Source organism: Eptatretus burgeri, chromosome 4 (assembly GCF_056783735.1).
Source record: "Eptatretus burgeri isolate ZD-2024b chromosome 4, Ebu_testis_v1, whole genome shotgun sequence".
Lineage (NCBI taxonomy): Eukaryota > Metazoa > Chordata > Myxini > Myxiniformes > Myxinidae > Eptatretus > Eptatretus burgeri.
Genome location: NC_140964.1, coordinates 2,270,424 through 2,285,932, shown reverse-complemented (window position 1 = coordinate 2,285,932; position 15,509 = coordinate 2,270,424). Strand labels below are relative to the sequence as shown.

General features: G+C 44.3%; 1 pseudogene; it reads right to left on the bottom strand.

The window, feature by feature from the left end:
- Window positions 1-14,748: 14,748 nt before the first annotated feature.
- On the bottom strand, window positions 14,749-14,889 carry LOC147027331 (signal recognition particle RNA; annotated as a pseudogene).
- Between the last annotated feature and the right edge of the window lie 620 nt (window positions 14,890-15,509).

Here is a 15,509-nt window from a genome sequence, read left to right as displayed (position 1 = left end):
AGAAAAACGTGAGGTAAACTCGATCTAAATCTCATTGAAGCACCTCTACACTAAGACAAATACAGACAAGGGGAACACGAAATAAAAAAAGTAATCCTTCCTTTATTCTGGCACTTAGCTTTGTCTCGAGATGGTCTTTATGGAATCAAGGTGCTTTTCCATGTACGTGCAAACGCGCCCTCAAAAATGGTGCTTAGCCGCTCTCTCACAGCGGACCGAACGTACGTCAGGCAATTCGTGAGTAGGACTCAACACCAAGGCTCAGAGACCCCGTGTAGCTTTTTCGTGCATCGATCGTCCTCACCGACCCACTGCTTTTCAGAATGGCTGCTGTCCCCTTCGATACACGAGGCTTGGGGTCCGTTCCTCATGACCCAACCAAGAGCCAAAGGCCAGCGTCTTGCTGAACCACATGAGCCAAAATCGCTTGAGCACGAATACGATAATCGTGCCGTCTTCTTCATGCGTCGAAGGAAAGCCATTTTGTTGTGCCCCGATCTTTCACGCCATCTCCTAAGTACGTTCTTGTCTCTCGACTACATGCGTCCTTTACTCTGCACTCAACCACTCTTCACACTGACCTCATGCATGTGCTCCCAATCTCTCACGATTACTGTGCCACCAACCCTTCTTCCTCGACGTCACACCGAACCAAACTCCTCCTCCAGGGCGTGGCCTGAATGCATGAAACCTGGGCAGGCTGGGCCTCTGCCCCCTCTGCACGTTTTGCTTGTTTGTTATCATGGTTTTGGTTAGAAAAACGCAACTCCTTCATGGATGGCTCAGAAATTCAAAAACACAGGAATAATTCACAAGGGGCAATCACATCCTGGGGGTCATTGTCCTTAATCCCTATCTAATTAACACTGCACCACCCCCACTCCCCCCTTCCCGGTCTGATGACATGTAACACTTTAGCTCACAGTGTCCCTACTTAATTACATTGAGATGTCTCCTACACATCCACAGACCAAACAACTCCATTCAATCCTAACTAACCTATGAAATTCTTCCATCAACCACACAAACATATTGTTGTAGATTTCCGCCCGTTCGGCGTGCGGACTACCCCCTTTTGCCCAATTGCGGCCGTGCGCGGCCACCGAATGTGGCAATCTAGTCGCAGATTCCAGATCAATGCCGAAACCCAGCTACGGGTGTTTTTAGCACACCATAAACCAGCCAACTCTTCTGTCCACGCTCTACAGGGTCAATCGCTGAATTGTCGATATACCTAACTATTCATGCGGACAGAAATGCCGGGAGTTTATACCTCGATGGGGCCTGAATGAAAACGAGCCGCTTAAGCAGCTCGTTCCATATGCGATTGCCGAGCGGTTTTATATCGCCAAGTCCCGTCGGACCAGATGTACGTTTTATCGGCTTACAATCAGCCAGCTAATATTCCAAATGCATCATGGCAATCAATGGCAGAAAGTGACACAACGAGCAGGTTAACATTCAAAATTGGGTACATTTATTTTAAATGCACATATGCAATGAATGGGGGAATGGGACAGGACACGAGCAAAAAACCTACAGCCGATGTCTATTGTTATGTACACAATCATGCACTTAATCAGTTGTACTTAGGTAGACAAGGCGCCCCGGACTTTCATCCAAAACCCCAGAAAGAAAGAACCGGGCTCGTGAGCCTTTATAATTGCTCAGAGCCGGGATGACTGAAGGGGCTCCGAGAGACTGGGTGGGCTACCTGGCCACCCTCGTGGTGACTCGCTGGGTCCTGGTTCGGTGAACCTCGGTGTCTTTGCCCAGACCCCCGAGCTCCGACTGGCTCCCTTGGTCGTCCGGCCTCCACTGCGGCCTGGTCGAGCTGACGACGCGCTAGAGGAGTGAATGGGTCTCGACTCAGGCCTCCTGGTTGCGCCGGCGAACCCCCAGTGAACCAACTGCCCAAACTCCGAACTCTCCAGCTCCCAACGGGGCGTCTCTCCACTCCCACCGCCGACTGCAAGCCACGAAGTCCAGCGCCCAACTCAAGTGCTCTCCCCAACTCTCTGGACTCCAACACTCTTTGACTCTGCACTCCAGACTCCAGACTCTCTCCAATGGCCCAGTCCAACTCTCTGGACTCCAACACTCCCCTCTCTGCGGCGAACGCGGCTTTTTATAACCCCAAGAGGAGGGGTCGCTCTAGGCTTACCACCCGAAATCAGCGCCCCCCTTCCTTTCACCTTTGAACCTTCACCCATACTAGATCTGCCCCTCTCCTTCCGATTGGCCAGCTCTTTCAGAGGGTAACGCTGTTTTGATCCGATCTTGCCATCAAATGCGGCCGTGTTGGAGATCACCGTCAAAACGCGGCCGTGTTGGAGATCACCGTCAAAACGCGGCTGTGTTGGAGATCACCGTCAAAACGCGGCCATGGATTGTCGTTGTTGTTGTTGTTGTTATTGTTATTGTTGTTGTTATTGTTAAAATAAAGATAGAAAAGAATAACACTACCTCAAAGATGCACAGCCTGGCAATGTATGTATAACAATGCCCGTTATACATCAGTGGGGAAATCTAACCTGGAACACACACCGAAATAACTGACCTCTGGGGAACCTGAATGGTGTTCTGTGAAGTTCCACAACCGTAACAAAATATATATATATATATATATATATATATATATATATATATATATATATATATATATATATATATATATATATATATATATGATCACTCCTCTCTACGCATGTGTGACTGGGATGAAATTCCGCACATTTTGCCAATTTCAGAGCCATGTAATGCTGAAGTTTGTGTTCCGATTCATGTTTCACAATTTTCAAAATATATAAAATCAATTCAAATGAAGTTGTTCCTTGATCACAGACTGACGTCTGTTTGTAGACACAGACAGACAGACAGTCAAAGTGAACCGATTGCTTGATCCCACATTTCGCTTCACACGTGAGAGGGTGGTGAAGGTAAATATTGTGTATGTGAGTATTTGTTGATGATACATGTATTTGAATCTGATATTTGTACTCTCATCGAGTCATTAGTAACATGCTCGCATAAGCAGGTATTTATGGTATCATTACAACCCTTACTCAAAATGCAATTAACTTCAACACCAGCATGTGATTATATGGGATTTGAATGTTAAATACATGTTGGACATAACAGAGAATGCCACTTTACTCAGTTACATCTGTGATCAGTGTCAGTAGAAAAGCATAAAAAATGTATAAAAAGTAACAGCCATTAAATGACCATAGCATTAAAAAGAAGGCAATTGTACATCGTTACAATATTCAACAATCAACCCATCACACCCCATAGCATCACAGCCACTTGTGTATCGCTCCAGGTGCTTTTGAGATACAACAGGCAAAGTGTGTTCAAAATACACCAAAATATCTCTTGATGAACCAAAAAGAAAGATAGTTAATCTCAATCTTTAAATGCACCTATTGTTACAAAAATGAGGATTTTTGGCATTTTGTTTCATTGTTGATGTTTTGCTTTCAATGATTGGAATAGTTGATGATATAATAATTGTTGTAATGGGACCTTGGGCTGAGAACACACATGAGTAGTAGTAATTAAGTAAAGAAAAGTGGAATGTGAACATTCTGGAGGTTCCTTTTTTTCATATGAAAAACAAATACACGGTACAGCCAGCATGTGGTTCACAACGCACTATGAAAGTCAGAACCACTCGATTTGACAATGGTGTGACTGCTCGGCCAAGCAAGGGTCTTCACGGGCCAGTGAAAGCATGTCTCGACAAGCTTGGGCTTTGGAGACCATGAGTAGCCCTATGATTGTCTTCAATGAGAGACGTCTTGTATGTATCACTTAAATGTATCGAGGGATCCAGCATATATATGTATGTATATAAATATGTATGTATATATAAATATATATGTATGTATATAAATATTTATGTATATATAAATATGTATGTATTTATATATATATATATATATATGTATGTATATATATATATATATATATATATATATATATATATATGTATGTATATATATGTATATGTATGTATGTATGTATGTATATATATATATATGTGTATGTATATATATATATATATATATATATATATATATATATATATATATATATATATATATATATATATATATATATATGTATGTATATATATATATATGTATATATATATATATATATGTATGTATATATATATATATATATATATGTATATATATATATATATATATATATATATATATATATGTATATATATATATATATATATATATATATATATATATATATATATATATATATATATATATATATATATATATATATGTATATATGTATATATATATATATGTATATATATGTATATATATATATGTATCTATATATATATATATAAATATGTATATATATATATATATATATATATATATATATATATATATATATATATATAAATATATATATATATATATATATATATATATATATATATATATATATATATATATATATATATATATATGTAGTTGAAAGTGTGTCTGTCTGTGTGTCTGTGTGTCTGTGTGTGTGTTTCTCTGTGACCTATGCACGCGAAAAGTACTGGACTGATCCTCACCAAACTTCACATGCTGATAGAACATGTACCCAGGAGTGTCGCGATGGAAAAGAATTGTACTTCCGGCTTCCGGTTTCCGAATTATGACGTCATCACCTGATTTTGTAACGTTAATTTTTCAAGTTCAGCCGATTGACATGGGGCCAACGCCATTTGCAATAGAATGAAAAAATAATGCTACAGTCAATTGAAGACAATGACTTCCGACTTCCCGGTTTCCGAATTATGACGTCATCACCTGATTGCGTAACGTTAATTTTTCAAGTTCAGCCGATTGACTTGGGGCCAACGCCATTTGCAATAGAATGAAAAAATAATGCTACAGTCAATTGAAGACAATGACTTCCGACTTCCCGGTTTCCAAATTATGACATGCATTCGACACACTTGCAAAAAGACCGTATGTATATTATACCGTATAATGATATAATAATCATCTGTAAGTCATATTTTATTAACATTTTCTTTGTTCATTATTGTTATAACCATGGTTATAAAAACCATTTTTATTGTTACTATACAACGTTTTTACGTCACTTCGGCCTGGATTCGGGATCAGTGATCAAATAATGTAAATCACGATTAAAAATTATTTTTTGATGATGCGGGAGATATCATTATTAAAATCAGTAGAGGAAATATACACCATGTCTGATATTTGGGTCTTTCATGTCTCCGACGATGCCTTTATCTCCAGGGACGCATCATTCCCCATGACAAAATCTGGAAGCAAAAGGGTCATAGCCGATGACACGGATTCCAAATTGCCAGGGTATTGTGTTGTTGTTGTTGTTGTTGTTGTTGTTGTTTACTATTCTCTCATGTGCACGCGTTGAGTATGAAGCTCACTACGTTCGCTATTAAATGCTGTGCGGTGTATAAACACGATCAAGTTTGATTTCTATCTTGCGAATATTAATAAATGCTGTGCGGTGTATAAACACGATCGGGTTCGATTTCTATGTTGTGAATATTGTATCCACACGATTAAAAGTGTGTGTGTGTGTTTGTGTGCGTCAGTGTGTGTGTGTGTGTGTGTGTGTGTGTGTGTGTGTATGTGTGTGCGTCAGTGTGTGTGTGTGTGTGTGTGTGTGTGTCAGTGTGGGTGTGTGTGTGTGTGTGTGTCTGCGTGTGTGTGTCAGTGTGTGTGTGTGTTAGTCCATGTGTGTGTGTCAGTCGATCTGTGTGTGTGCGTCAGTATGTGTGTGTGTGTGTGTGTAGGTGTCCATGTGTGTGCGTCAGTGTGTGTGTGTGTGTGTGTGTGTGTGTGTGTGTGTGTGTGTGTGTGTGTATGTGTGTGTGTGTGTGTGTGTGTGTGTGTGTGTCAGTGTATGTGTGGCAGCCTCTACAATTTTACAATTAACTGTGATATATACTCCTTCAGACCCGCCGTCATCCACAGGATTCCTGTGCGGAGCACGGGTATCCCTGTTAGTTTATATATAAATATGTATGTATATATAGATATAAATATAAATATGTATATATAAATATGTATGTATATATAGATATAAATATAAATATGTATATATAAATATGTATGTATATATAGATATAAATATAAATATGCAGATATAAATATGTATGTATATATAAATATATATATATATATATATATATATATATATATATATATATATTGTTACGTTTGAGGGGGGGGTATGCATTCAAAGGGTAATTAGGATGTTTAATTAGGTATGCCATGCTGTTCGAGTTTACCAGGATCTCGATGTAATAAGTAGCAATTCAGTGGTGATAAGTTGTCAAGTAAATGTTCATTTCTTCAAGGGGGAAATGATAATTGTCACGTAATTAGATAGGGACACGGGATAGGGTAAGTGTGTCTGCGTAAACCCCTTTTAGTAGTCCCTGGAGGCTGGCCGTGACATCACAGGACAGGGCTGCGGATGGCTCCGCCCCGTAATCACGATTGGCGGAAGGCGACGGCGGTGGGCCAATAAAACGGCTCGATTGGAAATGACGAGGACGGGAGGATAAAAAGGTTCTGTTCGGGGTCGAAAAGGAAGAGGAAGAGGAAGAGGAAGAAGATCGGGACAAAAAGATCGTGTTTTTTTTGGTGTGGAGGCTGTTGCGCGGGAAGCGTACTTGTTGTTGTGCTGATTCGATCGTGTTCTTCATCGTGTCTTGGAGCCTTGCTGAGCCTCGTGCCTCACCTTGGTTGGCTCTGGGGTTCTGCTGACTCGGAGTACGGGGTCGAACGGCGGGCGGACCTGCCTCCCTCTCCTGCTCGCAACTTGGCGCCAGAACTGGTTCCCTGGTGGCTGTGAGCAGACTTGGGCCAGGACCAGGAGGTCGACAGCACCACGGTTTCTCCTGCCCCCCTGACGAGAGCAAGGCCAGCTCGTCCGACGCCGATCCAGGGACAGTTGCATCCACACCACGGTCCAGCCTGACCACCAGAAGTAGCTACGTTGTGTGTGTGTGTGTGTATGTGTGTGTGTGTGTGTGTGTGTGTGTGTTTGTGTGTGTGTGTGTGTATGTGTGTGTGTGTGTGTGTGTGTGTGTGTTTGTGTGTGTGTGTGTGTGTGTGTGTGTGTACTTGGCGCCTTAGAGGGTTTGAGAATTGTATATTCATTGGAATTGTCTGTGTTTTCCCCACGCCCGATCCCACACCATCCCGTCGAATCGCCCCGGATCCCTCTTCTTGCCGAGTCTTGTTATTTCTGGTTAAAAATAAAAACAAATAAACATCATCAACGCAGTGAAAAGTGACTCGTGCCACCTTCCTCGTCCCGTTTGTGGTAGAGCATTTAGAACCGCCATGTTTGGGTTATAAACAAATAAACCGCCTCCATCGTTTCGGCTCATTCTACGTTGGCGGGACTGTTCAAGTCCCGTGGACGTCACATTGGTGTCAGGGTGTTGGATGTTCGAACCCCTCTAAATTATATTTGGTATCGGGAGAATATACCAAGATTAAAATCTCGCCACGAATTGGAATATAAAATAACTACAGGAAAGCGCGCGAGCGCGGGAAAATTTTGGCGGGATTTTTCAAATTTAAATTAATTGGCGGCAAACGGGACTTCTGCAGCATGGCGGATGTGCAGATGTTTGAGGAGGAAGGCCACGTGTCTGGCAGCGAGTCGGGGGAAGAGGGGAGAGATGGGGGTAGGGTTGGAACCTCCCCCATTCCGAGCGTGGACCGTGCTTCATCGCCCGTAACGGAGCCGGCAGCGCCGGAAACCGGCACGATGACGATCTGGACAATGTTGGAACGTTTAATGAGTGCAATTACAGCACAGGGGGCAAAAATGACGGCACAGGGGGCACAAATGGCAGAAATGACGGCACAAATGGAAAATCAATTCGTGACACAGAGGGCAGAAATGACGGCACAAATGGAAAATGAATCCGTGACATAGAGGGCAAAAATGACGGCACAGGGGGCAGAGATGGCGGATCGATTGGGGGTAATGGGGGAACAGTTGGGTGCACGGATTGATTTAATGAGGGATGAATTGGGGGAAAAGATGGAGAAAATGAAAACTGAGATGCAGGAGTGTGTGGATGTTAAATTGGGAGAAATACAAAGTAAATTAGAGGATAGATTGGAGGAAACAAAGGTAGAAATTACATTGGAGGGGGAAAATATACGAAAAAAATTGGTAGATAAAATTGATGCAACGAACATTCGGGTTGATAAAGTGGATGAAAGCCTGGAACGTCATCGTGCCTGTGTGGATGCTCGTATGCAGCTGCAGGTTGAAGAGTGGGGAGAGCTGAGGAAGCAAGGGATGAATTTGGCGGAGGAGGTAAAAGGATTGGAGGCTCGTTTGGACGAACAAGATAAAATTATGAGCCAAGATGAAGTCTTGGATAAAGGCCTGGTAGAGCCGTCTTTTGTAAGTAGAGTGTCCGGGTTGGTTGAGGAGCAGCTACAAACTCGCGACGGAGCCTTGAGGAGGTTGTGCGGGCCCAGAAGATCCCGCGGGAAGAGGTGAATCGGTCCATTCAATGTTTGGAACAGGAGGCAAAATTGACCCATGAGACCCTCACCACAAAACATTTTTGGCCACAGTGGGCTCTGAAATTGGATACGCAGCCACAAGGGTGTTTGATCCCTGGGCTGGATTCGGACAAGGGAGAAACTGAGAAGCGGGCCACCATAAAAGTGATCCCCCTGGTAAATTTCGACGGGTCAGGGAGCATTGAAGCTTTTCTGACGCAATTTGAGTGCATTTCCCGACTAAACGGGTGGAATGAGCGGGAACGTACAGGAAATTTGGTGGCAACGTTGCGGGGACCAGCCGCAGATGTGTTAAACGTGATCGCGGAGGGGATGTTGACCAGCTCCCACATTTGTGAGGTGTTGAGCCGTCGGTTTGGGTTCGCGGCAAACTGTGATCTGGTGTGGGCCCAGCTCCAGCACTGCAGATTAAAGCCGGGTGAAACAGTGCAGGAGCTGGCACAGGACATTTACCAATCAGTCAGGATCGCGTATCGGGACCTTACAGTGGAGGCGTGGGACAGACTGGCACTAGAGAAATTTTTAGCTGCTCTTCCGGACCCTGAGGTCCGAGCGCTAGTGGAGCTGCAGGATCCACCCACCGTTCACCGAGCGGCTGAGTGCGCAGCCAGGCTGGCCTCGTGTAGGCAGCCGGGTCGGGTGCCCGAGAGGCCATCGGTGACGGTCCGACAGGCGGAGATCCAGGATCAAGGAGAGGGGCTGGGAGAAATTGGCATTACCCAAATGTTTCAGGAAATTTGCCAGAAACTGTCGAGTTTGATAAAGGGTAATCCGGTAGTTAGTGCGCCAAAGCGGCGGGGTCCAGCCCAGCCAATAGAGCAATTCGATTATGGCCGAGGGGGTCCGGAACCAGAAGAGACATTTCACCGATACTCACGGGGGCCTTTTATGGGGAGTTGTTTCCGGTGCGGGCGAAGAGGACACATGCAACGATATTGCCGGTACCCGGCGATGGAGGGACCCTCCAATAGACTTTTAGACTCGGAGAGGGTGAATCCTCCTGCTGAACCGCCAGGTCTATCCGAGGTGCCCTTACATAGGTCGAGTCCGGAAATCACTGTCGGGGGTCGGGGAGACTCGATTGGGCTGAGCATATACGGCCATGCTCGGCTGCTGAGATTGTGGCGAAGTGCCCTCCTTTGGTGGAAAAGAATGAATTGTGGGAAAATTGGCATGGGTTTGTAAGTTCTGCTGGGTTTTAGAGTGACAATCGGGACAGTGGGTAATTGGTAACAAAGCGGGCACAAATGGCTGTCCAATGGCTGGTGCGTGGATCGGGTGAGAAGTGCTGTGTGAGTTGTTTTAAGTTAGGAAGTGAAATGTATGGTGCACACATTGATTTTTTATTGGACATGGTGTGGTAACAGAGAAGGTCATGGTCGGCGAAGTGTTAGAAATGCAGGTGTCACATGTAAGGCCGATGGGGTGGGGGAGTCATGTGGGTTTTGTGGGTGGGGATGATGTGCTTGTCCACAGGGATTGCTGAAGCTCACGGTGAGCGTGAATTGCGACCCCCTTCAAGGAGATTCACCACCTGGTGGCTAATGGTGACAGTGTCTGGAGGCAACTGGGAGAGGGTCTGGTTGGGCGACCAAGGCGGGTAGGACCTTGGCGACCCAGGAAGGCCAGAGGAGCCAGTGAGACCCCTTCCAGACTGTTGTACGGGATTAGAGCTGATGGCTACCAGGGGGGAGGGAATCAAAGGGAGCGGGGCGGAGAAACGTCCGGGTTGGACTAAAGCTTACCTGTGGGCATGGTTCCACCTGGGATGCCCCCATCATCTTGTGGTAACTCACCCCACGGCCACGACGGGATTCAGCCTGCATGATTAAAATGAGGACCATGACCTAGAAATGTGATGATGACCATGGTGTGAGTGTTGTGAAGATGTGTGAGTCCCACTCGATCCCGCACAATTTGACAGGTGCAGCAAGGGCATGATGTCTGCATAATTTTGGGGCAGGCAAATTTGAAAATTGGCTCCCCAGGTAACGCTGGGTCTATTAGTATCCACTGGGGGAGGCGGTCAAGTGTAAATATCCTGTGAATAGTGTCGTTAAGGCTTAGAGTAGGAATGTAAAGTATAAGTGTTGTGTTTTTGTGGAACCTTTTGTTTCCCCTCCCCAGATCACTGGAAGAGTGTTGGGCAAGCGCGATGATCCAGAAGATGGAGTGCAACTTCGCTCAGTGCTATCATGTGATAAAATAAAATAAAAAAAAAACAAAAAAAACCGAATGATTGTTTAGGCGAGGGTAAGGCCATAAGGGGGTAGTACATTAAGCAGGATAGGTAAGTTAGCTGCGACTCGCTGCCCATTGCCCCTCCTACTTTATTTCGTTAGGTTAATTAGGTGTGAGTCAGTAAGTGTTAAGGCTGGTACGGTAGCGCCTGTGATGTACCTTGCAGGAGCTGCGGTACCAGAGGAGGGGGCAGTGTTACGTTTGAGGGGCGGGGTATGCATTCAAAGGGTAATTAGGATGTTTAATTAGGTATGCCATGCTGTTCGAGTGTATCAGGATCTCGATGTAATAAGTAGCAATTCAGTGGTGATAAGTTGTCTAGTAAATGTTCATTTCTTCAAGGGGGAAATGATAATTGTCACGTAATTAGATAGGGACACGGGATAGGGTAAGTGTGTCTGCGTAAACCCCTTTTAGTAGTCCCTGGAGGCTGGCCGTGACGTCACAGGACAGGGCTGTGGATGGCTCCGCCCCGTGATCACGATTGGCGGAAGGCGACGGCGGTGGGCCAATAAAACGGCTCGATTGGAAGTGACGAGGACGGGAGGATAAAAAGGTTCTGTTCGGGGTCGAAAAGGAAGAGGAAGAAGATCGGGACAAAAAGATCGTGTTTTTTTTTGGTGTGGAGGCTGTTGCGCGGGAAGCGTACTTGTTGTGCTGATTCGATCGTGTTCTTCATCGTGTCTTGGAGCCTTGCTGAGCCTCGTGCCTCACCTTGGTTGGCTCTGGGGTTCTGCTGACTCGGAGTACGGGGTCGAACGGCGGGCGGACCTGCCTCCCTCTCCTGCTCGCAACTTGGCACCAGAACTAGTTCCCTGGTGGCTGTGAGCGGACTTGGGCCAGGACCAGGAGGTTGACAGCACCACGGTTTCTCCTGCCCCCCCGACGAGAGCAAGGCCAGCTCATCCGACGCCGATCCAGGGACAGTTGCGTCCACACCACGGTCCAGCCTGACCACCAGAAGTAGCTACGTTTTGTGTGTGTGTGTGTGTGTGTGTGTGTGTGTGTGTGTGTGTGTGTGTGTGTGTGTGTGTGTGTGTGTGTGTGTGTGTGTGTGTGTGTGTGTGTGTGTGTGTGTGTGTGTGTGTGTGTGTGTGTGTACTTGGCGCCTTAGAGGGTTTGAGAATTGTATATTCATTGGAATTGTCTGTGTTTTCGCCATGCCTGATCCCATGCCATCCCGTCGAATCGCCCCGGATCCCTCTTCTTGCCAAGTCTTGTTATTTCTGGTTAATAATAAAAACAAATAAACATCATCAACTCAGTGAAAAGTGACTCGTGCCACCTTCCTCGTCCCGTTTGCGGTAGAGCGATTAGAACCGCCATGTTTGGGTTATAAATAAATAAACCGCCTCCATCGTTTCGGCTCATTCTACGTTGGCGGGACTGTTCAAGTCCCGTGGACGTCACAATATATATATATATATATATATATATATATATATATATATATATATATATATATATATATATATTTGCAGTTCTACAAAACCGCCTGCCTCTAAGGCAATGGCCCCCAACATACAGTAATCCCCAGATAGTTATTTTGTTAATCTTCATGCAGTCAGACCTTCCCCTCATGTCTCGTGGGTTAAATGGATGACGTGCGTTGTGTGGGTCTAATAGCTCGGTCGATTAACTATATCTCTGTCTTCTGTTCTGATTTCTATTCCAACCCTTTCATTTTAGCCATGGTACTAATCAAACAAGCAAGCAAACACACCACAATATATATATATATATATATATATATATATATATATATATATATATATATATATATATATATATATATATATATATATATATATATATATATACATATATATATATATATACATATATATATATATATATATATACATATATATATATATATATATATATATATATATATATATATATATATATATATATATATATATATATATATATATATATATATATCGAGCACACAATAGCAAGCAGCCCCAGTGGCTTGGAATCAACATAAGTACAATAGATACTGTACAGCACACGCATCATGCACCATTATTTCATTCAAATCTGCGTGCCAATTTCTAACCTGCATCTCACTTTGCTCACCTCTCGCTCACCAAAAACTCACCACTTCGACCACCAACACCTCCCGCCAACGGGGAAAAATATTACCACACCCCCTCGTGCCTCTGCATCGCTACAATTCGCCACTATACAGAGGATTACTGCACAACTTGGGCTGTCCTCGGACCCTATCCTCAGCCGCTGTGGCCCAATAGAGAAGTGGGATTTGGGTCACCCTGCGTCGCTTTTGAGTCTTCACCCTAACATTCACCCGGGGCTTACAAAAGGTGGAGCGCGGAGCTGTTCGCTCTTTGCTTCTCCCTCTTCTTCACTGCTCCTCTTGGCTCGGCGTTGGCTGCTCCTCATTGCCTCTCCCCTTTACTGGCTCTTCACTCGCGGTTGGTGTGGAACTGTGAGACGTTCTTCTTCTTTAGGACCGGTGCAGAGTGCATGTTGCCAGGAGCCCCGGCAAAGTGACTAAGCCGGAGATAATGTGCCAACTCCCGAGGTGGGAACGCTCAAGCAGAGCATCCCACGGAGGTACACGCGACACTAGCAGACCTATACACGACTAGGTTAGGGATCTTTCACCTCACGCATCTTCTCTCCTCCTCTTTCCACCCTTTTATCTTGTCCCCTTTGGATGCACAAAAGAACATCATTAATGCCTCATAATCACAGTTTCTTCTGGCACGACACCGCACCCCCCATATTGCACAACACCACACCTCCCACTCCCACACCTGAGACACCAATATTCCTCCCCCCCCCCTACTTCTCTCTAAGCGTACTGGTTTGCATTGGTCGGTCGACCGTGCCAGGTATTGTGAGGCCGTTTGTTCTCATCTGCTCTCTTTCTTTCTGAACTACATCGAATCTTCCTCGGGGTTGTGTGTGTGTGTGTGTGTGTGTGTGTGTGTGTGTGTGTGTGTGTGTGTGTGTGTGTGTGTGTGTGTGTGTGTGTGTGTGTGTGTGTGTGTGTGTGTGTGTGTGTGTGTGTGTGTGTGTGTGTGTGTGATGGCGCCTGTCATTGTTTATGTTACGATTGACTAAGTGACAACGGGATAAGTCTGTTCTGTGTCTGCTTTTGAAAATCGCTTGGTTTTTGTCACACCCCACAAATTTCTTGCTGTCCTCTGCTGCACATACGAATGTACCCCATTCACTGTGCACATACCTTTCCTTGCTTGATTGTAAATAAATGCTTGTGTAGAAATGTTCCCAGCTCATTTTCGTCTTTTCCTTCATTGGTCCAGCCTGGTTTGTAATTTAGCTTAGCCGGGACGTTATTCTCCAATGATCTGTTTTTCTAACTGGTACGTCCTTGGCAGTTACGCTCGGCTGCATCAGATCCGGGAAGGTGATCCAGTTTGAACAAGGCGTACCGAGGCCATGGCCCCCAGTAATTAAACCACATTACCTTTTAGGAAACGGTATCAGCCGCCAGACGGAGGACCCTAAGTCACGTGGTTGAGTTCTTGGCGTTCACGGTCAATTAGGGACCCGCCGCGTCACTAAGTTATTCGTGTGCGACGGCCTGCGATTCCGGAGAGTCTGGTGGGAACCCGAGATAGCTTCCCCCTTTGTCGTCCTCTCGCCCCCGACCCTGGGTCCGCAACAATATATATATATATATATATATATATATATATATATATATATTTATATATATATATATATATATATATATATATATATATATGTATATATGTATATATACACATACATACACATATGTTGTTGTTCTTTCGGCTGCTCCCATTAGGGGTCGCCACCGCGGATCATCCGTTATAATCCGCATACTGATTTGGCACAGGTTTTATGCCAGATGACCTTCCTGACGCAACCCTGGTCGCCTCTTACGACACAGGGATAAGGATTGGGTTTCGCCATGATTCCGGGCTGCACTACACCCTCTCATAGCACGGCCCAGCGCAGAGCGCCCGTCCTCAAGCGATCCTCCAACCCAAGCCTCCGAGTATCCGGATTACAGGCGCACGCCACTACGCCCGGTATATATATATATATATATATATATATATATATATATATATATATATATATATATATATATATATATATATATATATATATATATATATATATATATATACATACATACATACATACATACATACATACATACATACATACATACATACATACATACATACATACATACATACATACATACATACATACATACATACATACATACATACATACATACATACATACATACATACATACATACATACATACATACATACATACATTTATATATATATATATACATATACAGTGGGACCCGCTTAATAGAATCACGGTTAATAGAATCACCCGTATTAGAGAATCAAAATCGTTGAGACCGATTCCATTGTATCTAAATGTACACAATTTTTCCCGTTTATTAGAATCAAAAACCTGCTTAATAGAATCAGCTGCTGGCCATCCACTTCGACAGTTCAGCGCCTCCTGGCCGCACAGTTCCAACTTTTGCCACCAGGCGGCTGACGTCACGCTAAAAATAACGCTATGCCACTGCAGTGATTTCGGTAGTCATTGTACAGATAGGCAGACGGCTGACAGCTGCAGTCTAAGCACTAGGCGTGTTGTCATTTCCACGATGGACAG